General features: G+C 40.9%; 1 long non-coding RNA gene across 2 annotated transcripts; it reads right to left on the bottom strand.

Annotated features, from left to right (window-relative positions):
* Positions 1 to 1,606: 1,606 nt before the first annotated feature.
* Positions 1,607 to 5,034, bottom strand: LOC121601628. Of its 2 annotated transcripts, XR_006006148.1 has the most exons (4): positions 4,889 to 5,034; positions 4,706 to 4,832; positions 4,161 to 4,632; positions 1,607 to 4,047 (listed from the first exon to the last, which is right to left on the bottom strand). It is a non-coding gene; the product is annotated as an uncharacterized LOC121601628 (long non-coding RNA). The 2 variants fall into 2 exon arrangements; XR_006006147.1 differs by having other exon boundaries at positions 1,607 to 4,632.
* Positions 5,035 to 22,825: the final 17,791 nt, after the last annotated feature.

Raw genomic sequence — 22,825 nt, 5'->3', positions numbered from 1 at the left:
CATGCAACACATGCAAAATTGGACCTAGCACACACACACACACACATACACATACACATACACATACACACACACACACACACACACACACACACACACACACACACACACACACACACACACACACACACACACACACACACACACACACACACACACACACACACACACACACACACACACACACACACACACACACACACACACACACACACACACACACACACACACACACAACATATATATATATATATATATATATATATATATATATATATATATATATATATATATATATATATATATATATATATATATATATATATATATATATATATATATATATATATATATTTATAGGAGCAAAATTATACAACCATTGATTACACATGCTGATACTCCATGAAAACACTAAGAGTCGCATATGATTACTATTAAACGAAGGTGATGGTTCAAATTAAGAAACAAATGAATTGTGAATTAAGAAAGTGGAGAGTAATACAAACTACAGTTATATTGACTTATTAATATAATATTAAAAATATTTTCAAAACTTACAATAAACGCCGGTTTCCAAATTAATTTTTACGCGTACGGCTTGCGAAAGAAAACGTCTATCTTTATGATAAGGATTTTATTAAACACAGTCGACCAGAGCATGGACTCCGTTCGCCGAAATCCATTCGCCGCAATACCCAATCTGCACTCATTTGCACTCATGAGAGAGTGACGTCACTCACTTTTCATTGAGAAATCCGTTCGTTCCCGTTTGTATGGGACGAAATTCGCGAGGTTTTGCGTCGTAGATTCTTGTGTTGTACGCTCCCCGCTTAGCAAAGAGTAATTCAATTTTGTGCCTCTCACTACACCTAGCCCTTACTTTGAAGCAATCGTGCGACACACTCGCCCTCCACCCATGACCAAATGCACCCATCATCGAGGTGTTGATCAAAATTTCGCTGTGTGCATGAGACACACACTCGCTCCTCCAGCCCTCCATAGCTCAACGCTCCCGCCGTTGCGATGATTGGAGAATTTTCGTTCTGAATGTGATACCCTGAAGCGCAAGAGATGACACTATCGGCCATAGCATGGACTCCGTTCGCCGAAATCCGCATGATGTGAACTAGGCATGGGCAAAACGATTCTTTTCACCGAACGCGAACGAACTAGTTCGCTCACCAAAAAGAACCGTACGCGAACGACGATTCTTTCCTTCTTTGTTTCATGAGGTTTTTACAGCCGTTGCCGTCAAATTTTGGCCGTAAGTCATGTATTTTTGTCTCGTAGGCGTCAATTTTTGACAGCGTGCATCAATTTTTGTCTCAAAGGCGTCAAATTTTGACAGTGCGCATAAATTTTTGTCTCGAAGGCACCAATTTTTGTCTCATGGTCACCAATTTTGTCTCTTGGTATGTTTTCGTTATTTTAATTTTTTAATAATTGCAGAATGCACAATAAAATTAGAGCGGTTATACAATGCAAAGGAATTAACTTAGGAACTCTGTTTATTTCACATAGTTTTACGTCTTACAGGGTTTTACAAGTCAGAATCGAATGTCAGCAAAACAATTTCAGAAGCACAAGATTCAGTTTAGCTGTCAAAAGTTGTTACTTCACCGCACCGATGCTATTTTTCACAAGCGCAATTTGATTTTTAAATCGCTCAAGTTGTATTTTTTAAGAGGCTGTTGGAAACTCACGAGTGCCCAACAGTCTGTCAGGTCACAACGCCAGAGAAGAGAGTGAGAGGGAGGATAAAAACTATAAATTAGGAGATAAGGAGGAGGATTGGTCCGCTCCTAGCCTTTAGTTGAAATTCGACAATCGGTACATGTGGACTAATTTTTTGATTTAACCTCATAACAGTAAATAAAGTGTTTTCTCTAAAAAATCCACCGCGTTTTTCAACATTTCAAAAAATTAGCATTCGCACGAAAAAGCCAATAAAGTTGATCGAAAACTCGTTTCGCAGAGCGGAAAGCACAGTAAGTCGCGCGCGCAAGTGATATATAGTGGAACGGGAAAATAAACCAACGTAAAATGCGTCGTACGCTTCGGGTGGCGCAAAACCTACCAGCGAGTCCGGAAACGCCGCAGGAAAGCGGTAACGTCTCTGGCGGGCCCAGGTACGATCCATCCTCCCCGGGAACATCGAGCACTGTAACGACGGAAGGAAGCACCCCGAGGAGCGATGCCACCGCAACGAACGTTGCGGTACTTCGCAAAGAGGGGCAGAGTAAGGGGATAAGTTCACCGTTCCACTCATTAAACCACGGTGCGAACCAGGGCCGCGATGACATTCGCGAATCGCGAAGACGACGATTGCAGGAGATTGAGCACGAGATGCAGATGCTACGGGATGCAGAAGACGAAAATGGCTCGGCGGCCATCGCTGAGCATCCCAACCACGGCGGCACTGGGGGGACACATTATCCGGAGTTTGCTGGGTGGGTGAAGAGTTTCGGGGAATCCTTGCGTCGAATATACCCGGCGGGAAAAGCCCTTACGCAAGGCCAAATTTCAGGGGGCAACGACCTCGGGCAACGCGCCGCTGCTGAGCAACCCCAACTCCCTCAACCGAGCCCCGCGATTGCGTCGACCTACGCTACACTACCGTCACAAAGGATGCATCCACACGCAACACAAACTCTTCCTCACGCGACACATTCTCACTCAGCGCACACTATACAGACACACCCGACGTACACTTCGCATACACATTCGGCTCACACGATACTACCACAACACGAATATGTGCAACCACATTTCAACACCAGCACACTGAGTCAGAGCCAGATAGCTGCTCGTCAACCGGTGCCCCGGGACCTTCCGGTCTTTTCCGGGGAACCAGAAGTGTGGTCGCTTTTCATAGCCACGTATAACCGCACTAACACTGCATGTGGTTACACCGATGACGAAAACATCGGCCGTCTACAATATGCGTTGAGAGGAGCGGCGTTCGAAGCGGTAGGCCACCTTTTGTACTTCCCGGACGGGTTGAATGAGGTGATGGCGACCCTAAAGGCGCGTTTCGGCAGACCAGATCTGATTGTGGAGTCCATGACCGAGAAGATCAGAAAAATGGCACCACCGAAGATTGAAAGGTTGTCAACGGTCGTAGAGTTTGGATATGCGGTGAAGCGGTTGGTAGGAGCGATGACGGCCTCCGGGTTACGAGGGTACATGTACGACGTGGCGTTACTCAAGGAGTTAGTCAGGAAACTACCCCCCGTCCTATGCATCGACTGGGCGAGAACGAGGAGTAAACTTTCGGAAGTGACGCTGTTGGAGTTTGGAAAATGGGTTGGTGACTTAGCAGAAGATCTCTGTGGTGTTGTCGACGTGATGTCCGTGATGGAAAATAGCGACTCAACTCATCAACAACCAGAACCGCCAACTCATTACAGCCGCACCCAGCCTCAACGGTTTCAACCCCATCGTGCCCCGCCAGCGCAACTCGATCGACGGCCACCGATCGGTACTGGGCGGGTTCATCTAGCCTACTGCAACGCAACGGTATTGCAGGATGAGAATCTTGGTGATCCATCTTCATCGCAAAATGCACCAGAATTGTTGACTGTCTGCCCCTTGTGCGGCAGGGATTGTCCCACTCTGGTCCAGTGTGAGCAGTTCCAAAGGACAACGGTTGCCGCCAGAAGATCGTTTGTAAGTGAACGCAGGATATGCCGGAAATGCCTCGGATACCATAGAGGTGGTTGCAGCGTAAGAGCACCGTGCGCGGTGAACGGATGCAACAGACAACACCATGAGCTGCTCCACGTGAATGACCAGACACCAGCCAGCCCTCACCAGCGCGATCATCTAAATGGCTTAGGTAGGGTCGTGTACACTGGTGTCGCTAACGTTCTTACCCATTCAGGACCGAAAGACTCTTCGCTTTTAAAATACGTACCCGTTACGCTGCACGGGCCCAGGGGGCGAATAGATACGTTCGCCTTTTTAGATGACGGCTCTACTTCCACGTTTATGGAGCACGGACTAGCACAGGAGCTTGGAGTTACAGGGACACCGTACCCGTTGTGTCTACAATGGACGGGAGACGTGACAAGAGAAGAACAAGACTCCGTAAGGCTATCGGTGCGCATATCGGGTAGAAACATGTCACATGCGATATACAAACTATCAGAAGTACACACGGTCAAAGAGCTTGCCCTTCCGGAACAATCTGTAAACGTAGCACAACTGACTGCACGCTATACTCATCTGAGAGGTCTCCAGTTCGAATCCTACGCTTACGCCGTGCCCCGCATCCTCATAGGCATAGACAACTGCAACATAACGCGAACCCTCAAGACCGTGGATGCAAGCTGCAAAGAACCGGTCGCTTCGAAAACCCGCCTTGGATGGGTTGTCTATGGGCCTTGCTCGGTTGCGAGTGCAAAGCCGAGTCCTTCAAACCGGTCCTTCTCGGGCCGCGCGTTTCACGACCTCTCTTGTAACTCCGCGTCGGACAAAGCAGTGCGGCCGTTGCGGCCTAGGGACGACGAAAGAGCGTTGGCGATATTGGAGCGGGAAACGAACGGACAGCGATACGAAATGGGACCTTTGTGGCGGTACAACAGCGTCAATTTGCCCTACAACAAAAAGGCGTTCAAGCGTGATGGGTTTCTAAAACAGAAGATGGCAAAATATTCGAAGTTAGCAAACGATGTGAATAGAACAAATGTAGCAGAGTTCTTACCTACACTTCACCACAGAACCGAGCGGTCCGAACCGATGCGGCCGACAGAAATAGGGGATATAGTTGTAGTGGCGTGTAACAATTCCTAGGAATTGTTGGCCTAAGGGAGGAATCGTGGTAGTAAACCCTGATAGGAATGGACAAGTTAGTCAAGCCACCGTCAAAACGGTCCATTAAACGTACGATAGGTCCACGCACGGATGTGCAATTTCCTTAGAGCAATTGGGGTAAAACCGCGTGGTTACGACGCAACAGATCGAACAGTGAGCCAGTAAACAAACCAATGCACACACGCATACACGCAAAACACCTGACAGATAATAGGAAGTGTAGCCACGGTTGATAGTGTCGCAGGCTACGATGGCGAAAAAAGAGGTTGCACCATTGTTAAGCGGGATTGACGTTTTTGTGTAACGGGCTATAGAGCTTAAGCGGGTTACACGTTCAGCGTTTACGGGCTATAAGCTCAAGCGGGTTACACGTTCAGCGTTTACGGGCTACTAACAAATTCAACCGCCTCAACCGTGGTACACTGGGGGGACAATGTTGGAAACTCACGAGTGCCCAACAGTCTGTCAGGTCACAACGCCAGAGAAGAGAGTGAGAGGGAGGATAAAAACTATAAATTAGGAGATAAGGAGGAGGATTGGTCCGCTCCTAGCCTTTAGTTGAAATTCGACAATCGGTACATGTGGACTAATTTTTTGATTTACAGGGTTTTACAAGTCAGAATCGAATGTCAGCAAAACAATTTCAGAAGCTCAAGATGCAGTTTAGCTGTCAAAAGTTGTTGTTTCACCGTACCGATGCTATCTTTCACAAGCGCAATTTGATTTTTAAATCGCTCAAGTTTATTTTTAGAGGGTTTTCGCATCGTTTTGCAAATTCAAACACCTATTTTGAGAATATATGATTGAGATCAATGCTGTTATGCGTTTAAGCATTATATTTATGAAATATTACGTATTTATGGTAAAAATGGCGATTTTCTGTGCAAAAGGCTACATAAACATTGTACATGTTTACATACGCTAGTCCTCGTAGCTTTTTGCACAGAAAAACTCATTGTTTACAATAAATACGTAATGTTTCATAAATATATCACTATAAATGCATTAAATAATTCATTTATATACGAATAATCTGAAAATGCGTGATTCAATTTACAAAACGACGCAAAAGGCGTCGAAAAATAAACTTGAGCGATTTAAAAATCAAATTGCGCTATTGAAAATAGCATCGGTGTGGTGAAACAACATCTTTTGACAGCTAAACTGCATCTTGAGCTTCTGAAATTGTTTTGCTGACATTCGATTCTGACTTGTAAAACCCTGTAACCTCATAACAGTAAATAAAGTGTTTTCTCTAAAAAATCCACCGCGTTTTTCAACAGAGGCCTTTCGCATCGTTTTGCAAATTCAAACACGTATTTTGAGATTATATGATTGAGATCAATGCTGTTATGCGTTTAAGCATTATATTTATGAAATATTACGTATTTATGGTAAAAATTGCGATTTTCTGTGCAAAAAGCTACATAAACATTGTACTTGTTTAAATACGCAAGTGCTCGTAGCTTTTTGCACAGAAAATATTATTTTTTACAATAAATACGTAATATTTCATAAATATAACGCTATAAACGCACTAAATAAATGATTTGTATACAAATAATCTCAAAATACGTGATTTAATTTGCAAAACGATGCGAAAGGCCTCTAAAAAACCAACTTGAGTGATTTAAAAATCAAATTGCGCTATTAAAAATAGCATCGATGCGGTGAAACAACAACTTTTGACAGCTAAACTGCATCTTGAGCTTCTGAAATTGTTTTGCTGACATTCTATTCTGACTTGTAAAACCCTGTATTTATGATAATATCAAACAATTTAGAGAATATTGATCCTCGATTATTTTTTTCATTTTGGCATCGTGGCAAATAGTTAAATAAATTCCTAAAATAGTTCTCGCAATCCGTACGGGTTATCATTGTACTGCCGTTTTCGGTTAAGAAGTACAACGTATCTTTATTGTTCAAAAGCAATCAGCTGTGTTGATCTACGTACCTGAAATTTATTCAAAAATTTTGAAGCATTTTCCTTAAAATCTCAATAAAATATTCTTAAATCATAGATTTTTATTGAAATTAAATGTTACTACAATTAAATCACCCCAACTACGCGTCAAATCAGGTAAGCTCATGTTGATATATTACGAGGCAAAATTTCATAAACAAGCGACAAAAATTGGTGACCATGAGACAAAAATTGGTGCCTTCGAGACAAAAATTGATGCGCACTGTCAAAAATTGACGCCTTTGAGACAAAAATTGATGCACACTATCAAAAATTGGTGACTTCGAGCCAAAATTTGACGGCAACGGCTGTATTCACAAAGAACGCTCGTTATCTTTTTCATTTACCCACCATAGACGCATACTGTAGCCAAAGAAGTACTCATTCTGCGGTTGAAACCAATCATTTAAAAACATTAAACACTCGGCTGTCTGGTCAACACAATCCATCGCAAAACCGACCAAAAACTAGCATGTAAAAAACTAATACGAGCAAAAATGTCTCCTGCATATATTGTACCCCATGCCTTATACACACTTAAGGATTCTATAAAAAAAAACTACTTAAATATGGATCAACATGATGAGCGCAATCAATTCAGTTCAGTTGATTCGCGAACAATGACTAATCCGTTTGAACGGGCTCGATCTATTGAATTGTATAGGTATAATTTCCATACCAACAGAACACAGATCGAACACAAATGAGCCAGTTCGAACGCGTTCGATGAATTCAGTTGTGTAGGTACGATTTATACCCCAACAGAACACAGATCGAACACCAGTTCGAACGCGTTCGATGAATTCAGTTGTGTAGGTACGATTTACATACCACTAACGGATCAGATCGAACGCGTTCGATGAATTCAGTTGTGCATGAATGCCAACAGAACACAGATCGAACACCAGTTCGAACGCGTTCGATGAATTTAGTTGTGTAGGTACGATTTACATACCAACAGAACACAGATCGAACACTAACGGATCAGATCGAACGCGTTCGATGAATTCAGTTGTGTAGGTACGATTTACACACCAACAGAATACAGATCGAACACTGCTGGACAAATTCGACGGCGTTCGAGGAATTGAGTTGTATGGGTACGATTTCAACACCAACAGGGTACATTTTGATCTCTGACGACCCGTTCGCACGGTGCGAGAAAGAGCGAGAAAGCAATATGATTTTGCACGTTTTATTACCACATTTATGTGTGCCGTCGAACACTGAACGGAACGTTCGAACGCGTTCGGTCTAGTCAGTTTCTTCCAAAAGTCCTGGTCGTTCTTTTTGTTAAGAACCTCGTTCGTTCGTGCACTTTACCGAACTGTTCGAACGGTACGATTCTCGTTCATTTTACACATGCCTAATGTGAACGTTCGAAACGTATTACCAGAACGTATGCAAAGTTTATTTGGGAAGGATCTGTGCCGGGTAATGCAGTGAAAATCATTTAATGTTAACAGAAAAGTGATTAGGGTAATCGCGAAAGATGTCAACGTTGGCGTAAAAGCAGTATTTTGGTGTTAAATGGTCTACGGGTAAGTGTATGCATAAGCAGAAGAATATTCTAACAATAATGCTGCTTTAATGTTTTCTTATTCTTCTATTATGTTCCATCACACCTTGCTATTTCATTACCAAAGCTGCCGATAGTAGATCAAAGCGGGTGAAACGGGCTTACGGAGCGTAAACGGCCGGAACGGACTTACAATATGATCATGATCAGTAAGTTTTAAATAGTACTAGTTTTGTACTGCTGCCATAACACTCTTCCACGTTGAGACTTCTTTCGCCTTAGTAAAACCGTCATCGCCAATAGCTGGAATGGTTATGGGGTTAGCAGCGGCCATAACACCACCATGGAGAGACCACCGATTACACCAAGGCCAGAGAATTCTATACTTTTTTATTGCAAAAAAAAAAACAGCCCACCACTTTGCAGTTTCTGTGGCGTCAACATCACCGTATGTCATATCTTTTTATTTATTTATTTATTTATTTACATAACTGCTGTCTGAAATTAATTCTTAACAACAAACCTATTAACTAAACTTATTAAATATTTGCTCGGAGGATGGATCGGAAGGATGGTAAGGAGAGGTGATGGTCAAACAGGTGTGCGCAGGAATTAAACAATCTCACAGCACGTAATAAAGGATCATTTAAACCAACTGAAGTGCGTCGATTTGGAATAAATAAAGGAGCACGAGGGCGTAAGAAACGAGTTGGAACATAGAAATGCAGGGATGAAAGAATGATTTGTGAATCCACAGCATTAGATATGAGCGAAGCAACAAACATTATTTGGGAAATGTGACGGCGTTTTGCTAATGAGTCCAGACCCAACAGATGGCATCTTTGCTCATAGTCCGGTAGGGTGTCTGACGTGTAGCCGGGCATTTTGCTCACCATATACCGAGTAAATGATCTCTGCACTCTTTCTATGCGGTCAATCGATGTAAATGAGCTGGGGCACCAAACAACAACACAGTATTCCAAAATCGGTCTTACTAACGAACAATATAACGCTTTTAAACACAGAGGGTCGGTTATGCGGATTGAAAAACGTTTATCATACCGATTGTTTTACGAGCCTTTTTAACGGTAACATCAATGTGATCGAGGAATGATAACCTGCTATCGAAAGTTACACCAAGATCTTTTATCGAGAGTACACGATTTATTGCTATACCCTCGAAGTTATAAGCAAACGTAACGGGACAACGTGAACGACTGAAGGACATGACATGACATTTTTCGGGGCATAGAACTAGCTGGTTCGATGAGCACCATGATGCAAATCGGTTGAGGGTGTTTTGGAGCGATGCGCAGTCATCAACAGACGATATAGATTTAAAAATCTTTAAGTCATCTGCATAACAAAGAAAACAATCGTGTGGAATGGCAGAGATAACATCATTTATAAATAAAACGAACAATAAAGGACTCAACACGCTACCTTGAGGCACTCCCGATTTGGATGAAAAGGATTTGGAAAAGCAGGAGTTTAGTTTAACACGAAAAGAGCGATTGCTGAGAAACGAATCAAGCCAACGAATGTGTGAGTCAATGAAACCCATTTTGGATAGTTTCGCAAGAAGGATAGGGTGAGGAATACGGTCAAAGGCTGCTTTAAAGTCAGTATAAACGATATCAACCTGAGAACCGCTGTCTAAACTAGAAGTGATAACGGAAGTCAAGGAAATAAGGTTTGTCAGGGTAGAACGTTTAGGAAAGAAACCGTGTTGCTGAGGTATAATGCAGTTTCTTGCAATAAAGAGGATATGTGAGTGAACTATAGATTCAAATATTTTGGAGCTTGCACAGAGGATGCTGATTCCACGATAATTGGTAGCATTTTCACGATTACCTTTCTTAGGGATAGGAGTAATATGAGCTAATTTCCATGTGTCCGGAAATGAACATGAGTTAATGGATATACGGTACAGTTTTAATAGGAGAGAACCAAGTACATTATTGCATTTCTTGTATACTGCTGCTGGAATGCCATCTGGACCGGGATTATATGACTGTTTAAGATTTTTTATTGCTTGTAAAACTGTGCTAAGGTGTAAGTTTAGATTACTGTCGTTGATTATATCGGTGGGCGTGTTATGAGTGCTATTGGAGATTGATGCTTTGATTTTGCTTGATTCGGCATACACACTTGAAAAATGTTCAGCTAGAAGGTTGCAGCAGCCGTCAGTACCGGATGCAGAGAGATTGCCAAGAGTTAGATGAGAAGGGATATCATTAGATTTACGACGTTTATCAGCATATCCCCAAAAGGCTTTAGGGTGTGTTTTAAATTGTGCTTGCACTCGGTGGACGTAAGATCTAAAGCAGGCCCTGTTATATATGCGATATGCATTAGAGGCGTATTTGAATATGCGCTTATGATGAGGATCTCGCATGTCTTGATAATTACGTAGTGTGCGATTGCGATCTCTTTTGAGGGAGCGGAGAGTAGAGTCAGACCAGGGAGGGGAGTTGTTAGGTTTATAGGTGGGACAGCAGGAGGGGAAAGCCGAGACAATATTAGCATTAAAAGTAGTAACCGCATCGTTAATTGAAATATCTGTATCTAAGAACGACCAGTTAATATTAGAAAGCAAAGCTGATAGTTTAGAGTAATCCATTTTTTGAAGTTATATCTACGTGTATTTGACGATACTGAGCGCGGAGCCTTTTGAATATTTTCAGAGAGAGAGAATTCTAAAGCTGGATGATAATCATCTGCTCTAAGTAAAGGTGCTACAGCCGATAGCACCTGAGAGTTTATATCAACTGCGCTCTCATTAACAAAAATTAGATCTAATTGACGGCCCAGACTATTTTTGATTCCTGAGATTTGGCGGAGACTACACTCTGTTATTATGTCGCAAAATACATTATGTTGAGCGTTGCTTGATGAGTGTGCATTACTTGAAACATAATAGTTTTCAATGGGCGTCCAAACAACAGAAGGCATATTGAAATCACCTAACAAAAACATTGAATCATTTCTTTTTTTTCTTCATTGAATCTTAACCGAATGACTTGGAAACACTGGGGAACGCATCACCTGCAATTTTGACCACAGCATCGATACCATCCTGTCACCAGACAGCGATTATTAGCGAAAAAAGTTAAAATTCCTTCGTATAACTAGCCTTTATAAAGAACTTTAACCAAAACCCCATGTAAAACCGATCAACATTCTAAATAAAATCTACGGATAGATTTCAGTAAACCGAGACTACCAACAAAAGGCTTGCAAAGAACAGTGTTAAATTTTAAATTTTATTATTATTATTATTATTTATTCCAAAAGTTATCCAGCTGGCATAAGCTTACATAACATACTTATTTCTATAGTTAATGCTAAAGAACAGTGCTAACAAAAACGCATAAAAAAACATAACAAGTTTAACTGTCAATCAACCAAATAAAAATTAAAAACAACATAAACTGTGGAAGCGTCATATTAAGCTATGTAAAAAGGTCCGTAAATTGTTTAAGTTTGAGTTCAAGTCGACATTGTTTCCTAGCGAGTTATAGGCACTTATCATTTTTAATAAAGGATCGTTAGATCCAAAATTAGTCGATCTGAATTCTGTGTTAAATAATGTCCTGGTTCTTAACATTCTACTGGGGGCCTGAAAGTTCAATTTACTCAGAATTAATCAACGGATTTAAAGAGGCAATTGATGCCAATCGTCTCAAAGTCTCTATAAAAATAAACAAAAAACAAAACTCACGCTAGGTCGCTCATATGGCTTGAACTAAAATGCCATCAAGCCAGACTTCAGGCCTTCATTTCGTGCGACATTTTGCCCTGCAGGTCATTTTAAAATGAGTGACGAACGAATTTCGGCGAACGGAGTCCATTCTCTGCTCAATTGTCTGGTATCATTAACTCTGTCCGTATCGGGAACGCATTTCATGCGCGCAGTCCTTCAAAACCTTGGTAAATAACTTTTGTGTCGTCAATAGAAATAGAAAGGAAGTTCAACCGATCGTACACTTAATAATTACTTTATTCACAAGTTAAAAATTGTACGGATCATAAAATTAACACGTTGACGCACACTGGACGATACGACGTGGGAGCTGTTGTGATATGTGATCAAATGAAATGACACCGAGAACAGCTAGCATGCGACTACACAGTTTTATTGAAATTCAAGTGTATATATACAAAGTTCATGAGGCCGCGTTTACACATAGTTGTTGTGTTTACGTATGGATAGTTCGATACTTGAATTGATACCTTGACACCCCCACACAATTCTAGGATCCTAACTATCCTAACCAAAGACCAAAATATAATTCAAACAATCTTATTGTTTTACTCCCTCTCCAATCCTAACTTAATACAGAAACCTTTGAAGAGGTTTGGCGATAGACCCTTTGTCATGATATCGGCTTGTTGCATCGATGATGGCATGTATATGATTTCAATCCGTTTTTGTTGTACAAGTTCCCTAACAAAATGATATTTTGTATCTACATGCTTGAGCCGCTTTATGTCTATAGAATCTTCCGCCACTTTCATAGTCGATTGATTGTCCTCATAAAGGGGTACCGGATCTGTTATGGACAACCATACATTTTCTAATACGCGCAACACCCAAATGGTGTGACATGCTCCAGTGCACAAGGCGTTCAACTCTGCTTCCGTTGATGATAATGAAACACTTTGCTGTTTTCTTGTCAACCAACCTACAGTATTTCCGAAAATTTTCACAATGTACCCAGAAATTGAACGACGATCGGATACGTTGTTTGCCCAATCCGCATCACAATATATTTGCAAAATCGGTTCATTCCTGTCAGCCCTATATACCATCCTAACATCCAAACTACCTTTTATGTACCTTAAAATGCGTTTTAAATGAATCCAATGTTCCTCGTTAGGACATGAATGAAATTGGCTAAAGAAATTTACTGTCGCTGAAAGATCGGGCCTTGCAGTAACTGACGCATACGTGAGACATCCGATCAGTTCACGATATGGTTTAGATGTTTTCTCACGTTCCTTTCCTTTACTTAATTTCAATCTGTTTTCGATAGGCGTGGATATTGGTTTACACTCGGTCATATTAAATCGTTTTAATAATTTTTCAAAGTATTCCTGCTGACCTATACTCACTAGTCCTGCACCAATATCTCTTTCTATTGTCATACCTAAAAACGTGCTGACTTCCCTATCAACTTTCATTTCGAATTTCTTTGAACATTTTTGTTTTATTTCTTTAAGTGCATCTAATGAATCACTCACAAGCAAAATGTCGTCAACATACAAAACGAGTATTATTTTTATAGTTCCTTTCTTTTGTGTGTAAAGACACATGTCACTAGTACTACACACAAACCCTATGCTTGTTAAGAAATTATGAAATTTTTCATTCAATGCACGAGAAGCCTGTTTCAATCCATAGATTGAACGATTCAATCGACAAACCAATCCTTTATCCTTCTCATAGCCTTCAGGCTGCATCATGTAAATTTCCTCGGATAAATCACCATTTAAAAAGGCAGTTTTAACATCCATCTGATGGATATGCATTCGTTTTTGGTTTGCTAATGCCAGAACCATACGTAATGTATCTAACTTGGCAACAGATGAGTAGGTTTCAGTATAATCTATACCTGGCTTCTGGGTGAAACCCCTAGCAACCAATCTTGCTTTATAAATGATTTCATTATTATTCCTGCGTTTCATTTTAAATACCCACTTGCAAGATATAATTTTCCTACCTTTGGGTGGCTTTACCAGTGTCCAGCTGTCGTTTTTCTGCATCGCTTGCATCTCGCTGTCCATGGCGGATTGCCATTATCCCCAGTCATCTCTTTTCTTCAGCTCGGAAATTGAGCTTGGGATGTCGTCAACGAAGCTCAGCGCATTGAAGGCATAACCAGCATAACTCATATCGAAATCTGCATGCCACTTGGGAGGTTTTATTTCACGACGAGAAACCTCTTCTTCATCAAAAGATTCTTCATTGTTGTTCACTAATGTCTCATCAGCACTGTTGAAACTAATTTCAAGAGAATCTGCTTCTAACTCTTCTTCTTGTTCATCATCTTGCACAACAACGGGATTAACTTCTTTTGGAATAACCACTTCACTTTTGTCAGGATAGCGCCCACTAGAATTCTCCACAAAGATCACATCACGCGAGGAACTAATACAGTTTTTCTGAGGATTCCAAATACGATAACCATTTGCGGAGTATCCAACAAATATTCCCTTCCATGACTTTGCATCAAACTTTCCATGAAATTGTTTCGGTATATGCACAAAAGTGTCCGATCCAAAAACTTTTAGGTTCATAACGTTAGGTTTCTGCTTATTCCACAACTCATAAGGAGTTTTTCCAATAGCAGCAGCAGGGCTTCGATTTGCTAAATAAGCTGCAGTTTGAACTGCCACACCCCACAACTTTTTGTCAAGGCTTTTGTCTTCCAACATAGAGCGCGCTTTTTCCACGAGAGTCCTATTCATCCTCTCACTTGTAACGTTTTGTTCAGGCGTGTACGGGTTTGTCCATTCCATTTGTATGCCTCTTTGTTTGCAATACAATTGAAATTCACGACTTTTGTATTCGCCACCGTTGTCGCATCGAAGTTTGGAAACGCGCACACCAAACTTTGCACACACCATGGCCTCATACTCACGGAATTTCTGGTAAACCTCCGCCTTTGTTCTCATCAGGTACACCACAGTGAATTTGCTGCAATCGTCGATGAACGAAACAAAATATCGTTCACCGTTAACCCCATTGTTCTGCATCGGACCACACACGTCCGAGTGCACGAGTTCCAGGATTCTTGACGATTGTTGTCCACTCCGCATAGAAAAAGATTCTCTTGTTTGTTTTGCTGTGATACACGCTTCACTCACTTTGTCTTCTTTTCGTGGAACAGCACTGATCGGTAGCCCCAACACCATATTATTTTTCATGATCACTTGCAAATTTTCCGAACTGAGGTGTCCGTACCGACGATGCCACAAATCGTATTCTTCCGGAATTTTACCACTGAACAAAGCACGATTCGATTTTTCTTGATATAACTCTACTTTATAGAGATTTCCACAATTTTCACCGGCTAAAACTAATTCGGAGTTTTTGAACACTTTTATTTCCCCTTTCATGAAAACGACCTTAAAACCTGTGTTTTCCATTTTTCGCACTGATAACAAGTTTACTCTTGCTTCCGGAATATATAATACATTTTCTAAATTAATTGCACTAGAAATTTTACTGTGCACATTTTTCAAGCGCGAAATGTTTCCCCGGTGAGTAGCAGTAATGCACGCACCTTCTTTTGCCACTGCAATATTCATGGGAAATTCCATTTTGTTAAGCTCGGTGAAAATTTCTTTATTGTTCGTAATGTGCTCCGAAGCACCCGAATCCACAATCCATGTGGTTATCTCACTATCACTGATTGTCCCAATCATGAAACACGCATCATTTTTTACGTCACTTTTTCGTTCATTTCCTCGCGCATTCGAGACCCTACAGTCCTTTTTCATATGGCCTATTTTACCGCACTTGTGACACTTTCCAGAAAATCGTTTTTGTTCCTTTCGTCCGACGAACGCCGCCGAAGGCCCACTGTCACTATTCACAAGACGTTCACTTCTTTTACATTCTTCGGCCAACAAACGTTGCTTCACAAAATCAACGCTTAAATCTTTTTCAGGAAGATTTTCCAAGGCTGTGATCAATGGATCATACGAGTCCGGGAAGCTGAGAAAGAGTTGCGAAACGATGAATTAGCTTCTATCAAATTCGCACCTGCTGTTCGGAGCTGTCGTACCAAATCTTCAAATTCATGAAGATGCGCGCGCATGGAGTTTCCTTCATGCATCCTGAGTCGCCCAAGCTGTTTTCGCAAAATTGTCTGATTAACCACAGATTTCTTTGCATACACTTCATTTAAACACGTCCACATTTGCTTCGCAGTGTTAGCATCACGCACTGTTTCTAAGCAATGATCAGCTAGAAACCCCACTAACAGGCATTTTGCTTTTCGATCCGCAACATCGAATAATTCCTTTTTCTTTTCGTCTTCAGGAACATCATCAGTCAGTGTATGTAACACACTTTCTGCATCCATCACCATTTTTACACGGAAACACCAATTGTCGAAGTTTCCTTCACCGCTATACCGCGGAATTCCAAGAATAACTTTTTCCATGGTGACTGGGCCCATAACCTGTTGTGATATGTGATCAAATGAAGTGACACCGAGAACAGCTAGCATGTGACTACACAGTTTTATTGAAATTCAAGTGTATATATACAAAGTTCATGAGGCCGCGTTTACACATACTTGTTGTGTTTACGTATGGATAGTTCGATACTTGAATTGATACCTTGACAGGAGCGCGCCCAAGGACAAAGTGAAAGAGAGCGATCGACGGCCCGAGGCCTTCGTTTCTGGGTAGTGCCGAAGGGAGCCGAACGCGTACTTCAGCACCCGTTACTAAGCAACGGGCCTGAGTAGCAAGACTCTGCGCTCAGTGCCCAAGGTATCTTTAACATCTTCCCTTTTTAAATCAGCCGGTACGCGCTGAACCTACAAGGCAATCTTCTAGCTCTTGAAGATCGTCGTGGAAGTCGAGTCTGCTCGAGAATGTCTTCTACAGCACCCGGTGGTGGATGGTCTGCCTCTCTTTGAGCTGCCGCGGATGATGTTGTTACTTCTGGTTGCGGCACTGATACCAACGCCACCGGCTCTAACCCAAGAGAGGGGAGTTGCTCTACCTAAGTCAGTATCTGCAAGGGCAATTGCTGCTGATGTTGATCGCGCGCTATGGGGGACGTAGCGCGCCCGCGAAGCTGATTCGCATGACGTCTAAGCTTCCACTTCCTTACAGCGATAACCACGTCAGCGTTACGGCGCCCAAACTGCGCACAATATTTCCTGCAATCCATTTCCAGGAATTTCACCGGTAGATTTTGGCATAAATCAAGTCGCCAGCCCGCTATATTGTTGGAATGCACCTGCCGTTAGACTCGGGTGATGGTGCGGGTCGAAGCAGGTAGCGGACTGTCCTAACCGTTCGACCGAACATGATCTCCGTCGGAGTGCGATGGTCTAATGTGGAATTTAGAGTGCAACGACATGTTTGGAGAAACAGATCTAAGGCTTCCTCCAGCGATGCGTTTCCGGTGCGGATTTTCCTCAGGGCCCGCTTGAACGTGTCAACGAAACGCTCGGCCTGCCCGTTCGATTGTGGATGGAACGGAGCGGTAGTGATACAGGGTTTCGACTCATATAATGGACTACAGTCTCTTCCCGAATTACACGGTTCTCGAATTACGCGGATTCGGAGATACCCGGTTTTCTAAATTTAACACATTAAATGTCAAATCAGAACAATTTGCTTCAAGTTCGGTATAAAGTGTCAGAATTTTCTGCACGAATCATATCAAATTTACGTTTCTGCACTTAACCAAATGCACGTTTCTGCACTTAACCAAATCAACTGGGACTCTATCGCTGATTATGACGACATCAACGACAGTGTGACTGAATTTTCTTCTCAAATGAATGAACTGTTTGAACAATTCATCCCACGGTTTAATGTTCGTGCTCATCCACCATGGACCAATTCTGCACTACGTTTGGCTAAACGTCGAAGATCACGGGCCCTTAAAAAACTGCATCGCCTAAAAAACAGCACTAATCAAATAAATTTTGCTCGCGCCTCAAATATATATAAGCAGCTGAACCGAACCGCCTACGCCAACTACGTCAGGAAAATTGAAATCAATATCAAACGACATCCCACATCTTTCTGGAAATTTGCTAAAGATAAGGAATCCTGTGGACGACTTCCTTCCTCGATGCAGTTTGAGGGAAACACCATTACCGGAGATGAAGAGTTTTGCAATGCATTTGCCTCATATTTCTCTTCTGTGTACACCAACAATTCCTCGGTACCGTCTAACTCAACATCAGCTTTATCCTTCATAAATGATGAGGTGCATGCATGCACACCACACCACTGATTATGCACACCACTAATCAACGATGATGAGGTGGAATCTGCTATTTCGTTGTTGAAGCTTTCCTACGCACCTGGGCCTGACAATATTACCAGCACAATTCTAATTAACTGCAAGGCTGCTCTCATTCCCATACTGACCAAACTATTCAACAAATCCTTGCAATCGAAATGCTTCCCGCGTCTTTGGAAATCATCGTGGATGTTTCCTGTTTATAAAAAATCTGACAAAACTAATGTGTGCAATTATAGAGGAATTTCAATGTTATGTGCGTGCAGTAAACTTTCAACAAGGTCAACCACTTTCTATTGCTATCTAAATTATCCAAGTATGGTGTTCACACAAATGTTGTTGAGTGGTTAAGAAGTTGTTTAACTGATCGTTGCATTAACGTTAAGATAGGAACTAGTTTATCTGCCACATTCCATAATTTATCTGGTGTTCCTCAAGGGAGTATATTAGGACCTTTACTATTTATTATATTTATTAACGATGTCGTGTTTGCTATTCCTCATGTTAAATTGTTATTATATGCTGACGATCTAAAAATGTTCCTACCTGTTAAATATTCTGACGACTGTGAAATGTTACAAGACTCGATAACTATTTTTCTGCATGGTGTTTTAATAATAAAATGTTACTTAATGTTAGCAAATGTAGTTGTATAACATTCTCAAAGAAAAAAAATCCTATTATTTAAAACTAAAAAATCAATGAGGGCCGGTCTGGTGGTACAGTCGTCAACTCGTACGTCGTAACAACATGCCCGTCATGGGTTCAAGTCCCGAATTGACCGTGCCCCCATACGTAGGACTGACTATCCTGCTATGGTAATAAAAAGTCACTGAAAGACAAGCTCACTTCACTAGTGGGTACAGGCAGGCCTTGACCGACAGCGGTTGTTGTGCCAAAGAAGAAGAAAAAATCAATGAAAACAGCGTTCCACGTTTTTCTCAGGTTCGGGACTTAGGAGTTATTTTAGACAGTAAGCTTAGTTTATCCAGCCATTATCAAACTATCGTCACTAAAGCTCTGTTAGGATTTGTCTTACGTGTCTCGGCCGACTTTAAAGATCCTTTCAGTTTAAAAACATTATACTGTTCTTTAGTCCGTCCCATCCTGGAATTTGCCAGTGTAGTTTGGTGTCCCCATCAAATCACATCACATAATGTTCGGTGTTTACTATTTGGCTTAGAGACTTTACAGCATAGGAGAACTACGGCTCAGATAACTTTTATGCATAAATTATTAATTGGAGATTTTGATGCACCTGACATTTTGAATTTTATTTGCTTTTCTACTCCCTCTAGAGGTCTTAGAAGTAGAGAGCTACTAAGAAGCCCTTTTAGATCGACTGGTTTTGGTGCCAATGATCCACTGCTCAAAATGATTGATGTGTATAATAGGTTAGGGTTATCAGCAGATTTCAATCAATCCGTTAGTCAGCTGCGTCAGCATATTCAAGTTAGTTCTAGGGCCATACTTTAAACTTGTACTCTGTAACCATTAAGTTATTTAGGCATACTGCCCGATAACTTTGATTCAAATAAATAAATAAATTAATAAATGATAAAGTGTACAAAAGTACTAAATCAAAACTCCGGGTAATCAACAGTATTTGAGTCAAAAAACGTGAAATTCGACCTACGCGGATATTCGAGTTACGCGGATTCGTCGGGAACGCACTCGCTGAAATATTATTTCCTACAAACAATAAAAAAGATGAATGGTTTGCTTCAGAGCAATCGGCGGACATTGCTATTTACTGTCAATTTTTTGACTATTTTCGTAGCTATTGACTCGAGTTACACATCTAATATAATTACATAGATTTTTAAATTTTGGACATCCAGATGGCGCCACTAATCAATCTTTTTTTAGCTTCAGTATGACAAAAAATAATCTCAATTTGTTAACGTAATTTCAATTTGGGTAATAATAATAATAATAATAAACTAATTGAGAGCCGGTATCGCGAATAAATGAACTCTTTTTAACAGTCGTTTAAAGTTAATTTTGGTTTAACCGAGTTCATTTGTTGTTCATTCCTGTTAAAATAAACTGTTTACTGTTAAATAAAACATTTCCTAGCTTTTGTTTAATAATTGTACATATTTGTTACGGTTCTTAAGACGAATCACTTTGCACTATTGCCTACCTACAAATTACATTAATCCCGGAAAATGACCGAGCCTAGCTGGAAAAATATGTTTTTCTAATTTTTTTACTAAGTCCTAAGAAGTAATTATATCAAGTCACTTTCCTATTTCGTCCAAGTAGATATCCAAGTGTTACTCTTCTACTTTTTATTTTTATTTTCTGACGAAACAACCATTGTTGCCTGTACCAATAATGGTACTTGGTTATCAGTCTTCTATTTGGCGTGATTTCCTCCGTAGACATGCAGGTCTAAAGAATTAGTACCACGCAGCCGGATAGTCAGTCGTAGCTACGGGGAGACCGGTCCATTGGGAGACCCAAGTGGGGCATGTTGTCAGTGGCTTATTGAATACTAGTACCAGGGTAGTCAGTCCTATGTATGAAAAGTACGGCCCAAACGGGTCTTGAACTCATGACGGGCATATTATGTTGTTTAGACGTGCATGTTGAACCCATTGGTGCAGCGTGTTTGGGTCGGGTCGGACCAAAGTAGATTCAAGACCCGATTCAATTCGCTGCTCCAATGGGTCAAAATCGCTTTCGTACTTTCTTGCACCTACTGATAATTTGGGTCTAAAATTGAACTATCGATTTTTTTTCTTCGGCACAACAACCGCTGTCGGTCAAGGCCTGCCTGTGCCCACTAGTGAAGTGAGCTTGGCTTTCAGTGACTTATTGTTACCATAGCAGGATAGTCAGTCCTACGTATGGGAACACGGTCTATTCGGGGCTAGAACCCATGACGGGCATGATCGAATTTTATACCGACTCCGAAAAACCGCACCCGCTGTACCCACGGGTTGGAATCGATTCTTATTGGCTCCTGACGGCTTTGAAATTGGAGTGTTATACCTACTATCTGGTGCTGCTTCCAATTTTGGCGGAGTCATTTGGAAGAGATGGCCGTTTACTTTTGCAATTTTATCCATCCCTATCACGATCGAGTGTGAGAATCTCACGTGTTTTTATTTGTTACAAAAATTCATCAGAATTTTTTGGACTGCAAGCCAGCCCCATTGTATAAATAGAAACCTAACCAGCAAATGAAACATGCCTTCTTGCTTTACAAACACACAATTAAATGAGTCAGAGCAAGAAAGCAGTTTGATTTTGCTCCCCGGGTATCATACTTATTGTTCGAAGAAATATTCTACGAATCGGTTCAATACGACAAAATATTTTGTCAGCCCGTGCTACTGCTTGGTATCATTTATGCCAGTCAAAAACTGTCTGTCGTCAAGTCGGGAGTAAAATCATGAGTGGAACACCGAAAGACCAAAAGTAAGTGTTAAAATGATTACAAATAGTCGTTTTAATTAAAAACAACACGTTTACATCATAGACGATCTTCAGTGCAACGAGCGAGCAAAATTCAGCAGCAAAAGCTGTTAGATATAATGGAGCAAAACCCAGAAGTGGCAAGAGGAACAGCAAAAAATAGTCAGACAAGTTTTTGGGACGATTTGGCGATACAATTAAACGCACTAGGACCACCTTCTAAGTCAGGCAAAGAATGGTTAAGAGTGAGTATATATCTTCATAGAGGTTTTGAGAATATTATGGTAATAATCTTTCTTTGCTGTAACCACATTTGTATCGCAGGCTTGGATCGAAAAAAAAAACATCACTAAGAGGAAAATAACGGAAAACAAAAAAACAGTAGAATATGACAGGAGGAGAAGTAGGAAATTTTCTAAAAATCGACGATTTAGACGAACGAGTGATGGCAATATCAAAGCAAATCAAATTGTAGCTCCAGCTCCCGATTCGATTTGCATTGAAGTACCGGAAGAACTGCAGGAGGTAGAACCGCTTCCGTTACAACAGAAATCAGGGACCTCTAAGTCTGTCCACAAGTGCTCCACGGATATATACGAACCAGCCAAAAAAAGAACAGCAGTAGATATATAATTTAACCAAGAAGATTCTTCAAATGAATTGGAAGAACCCATAACAATTCACAAAGAAACGGAAACGTCAAAAAATACAGCTCAAACAAAGACTAGCAAGAAAGGAACACAAGCAACGAAGACTTCACGCAAATAGTCATTGAGCAAAATGACAAAATTATTGAAAATCTGCAAGCCTTAAATGAATTGGCTAGGACATTCGTAACAGGTACATTACAGTTTCAACAAGAAATCCTAGCCCATTTAAAAAAACAGAACTCAGATTCTTAAAAAATAGGGGGTGAATTCTTAAATAGGGATGAATTGTAGGGGGAATCCTACATCCGCGGTTGCACCAAATGATGAATGTGGATTGAACTTTACTTAACTGTTATGTAAATAAAAATTTGAAGTGAAATAAATATATGAATTTCTTCGTGGAATTTCCATATTGTTGTTGTTGCTAAAATTTTATTTTCATT

This window comes from Anopheles merus, unplaced genomic scaffold, assembly GCF_017562075.2.
Source record: "Anopheles merus strain MAF unplaced genomic scaffold, AmerM5.1 LNR4000130, whole genome shotgun sequence".
NCBI classification, from domain to species: Eukaryota; Metazoa; Arthropoda; class Insecta; order Diptera; family Culicidae; genus Anopheles; species Anopheles merus.
The sequence above is the reverse complement of the archived record's forward strand: the minus strand, read 5'-3'. Positions and strand labels throughout refer to the sequence as shown.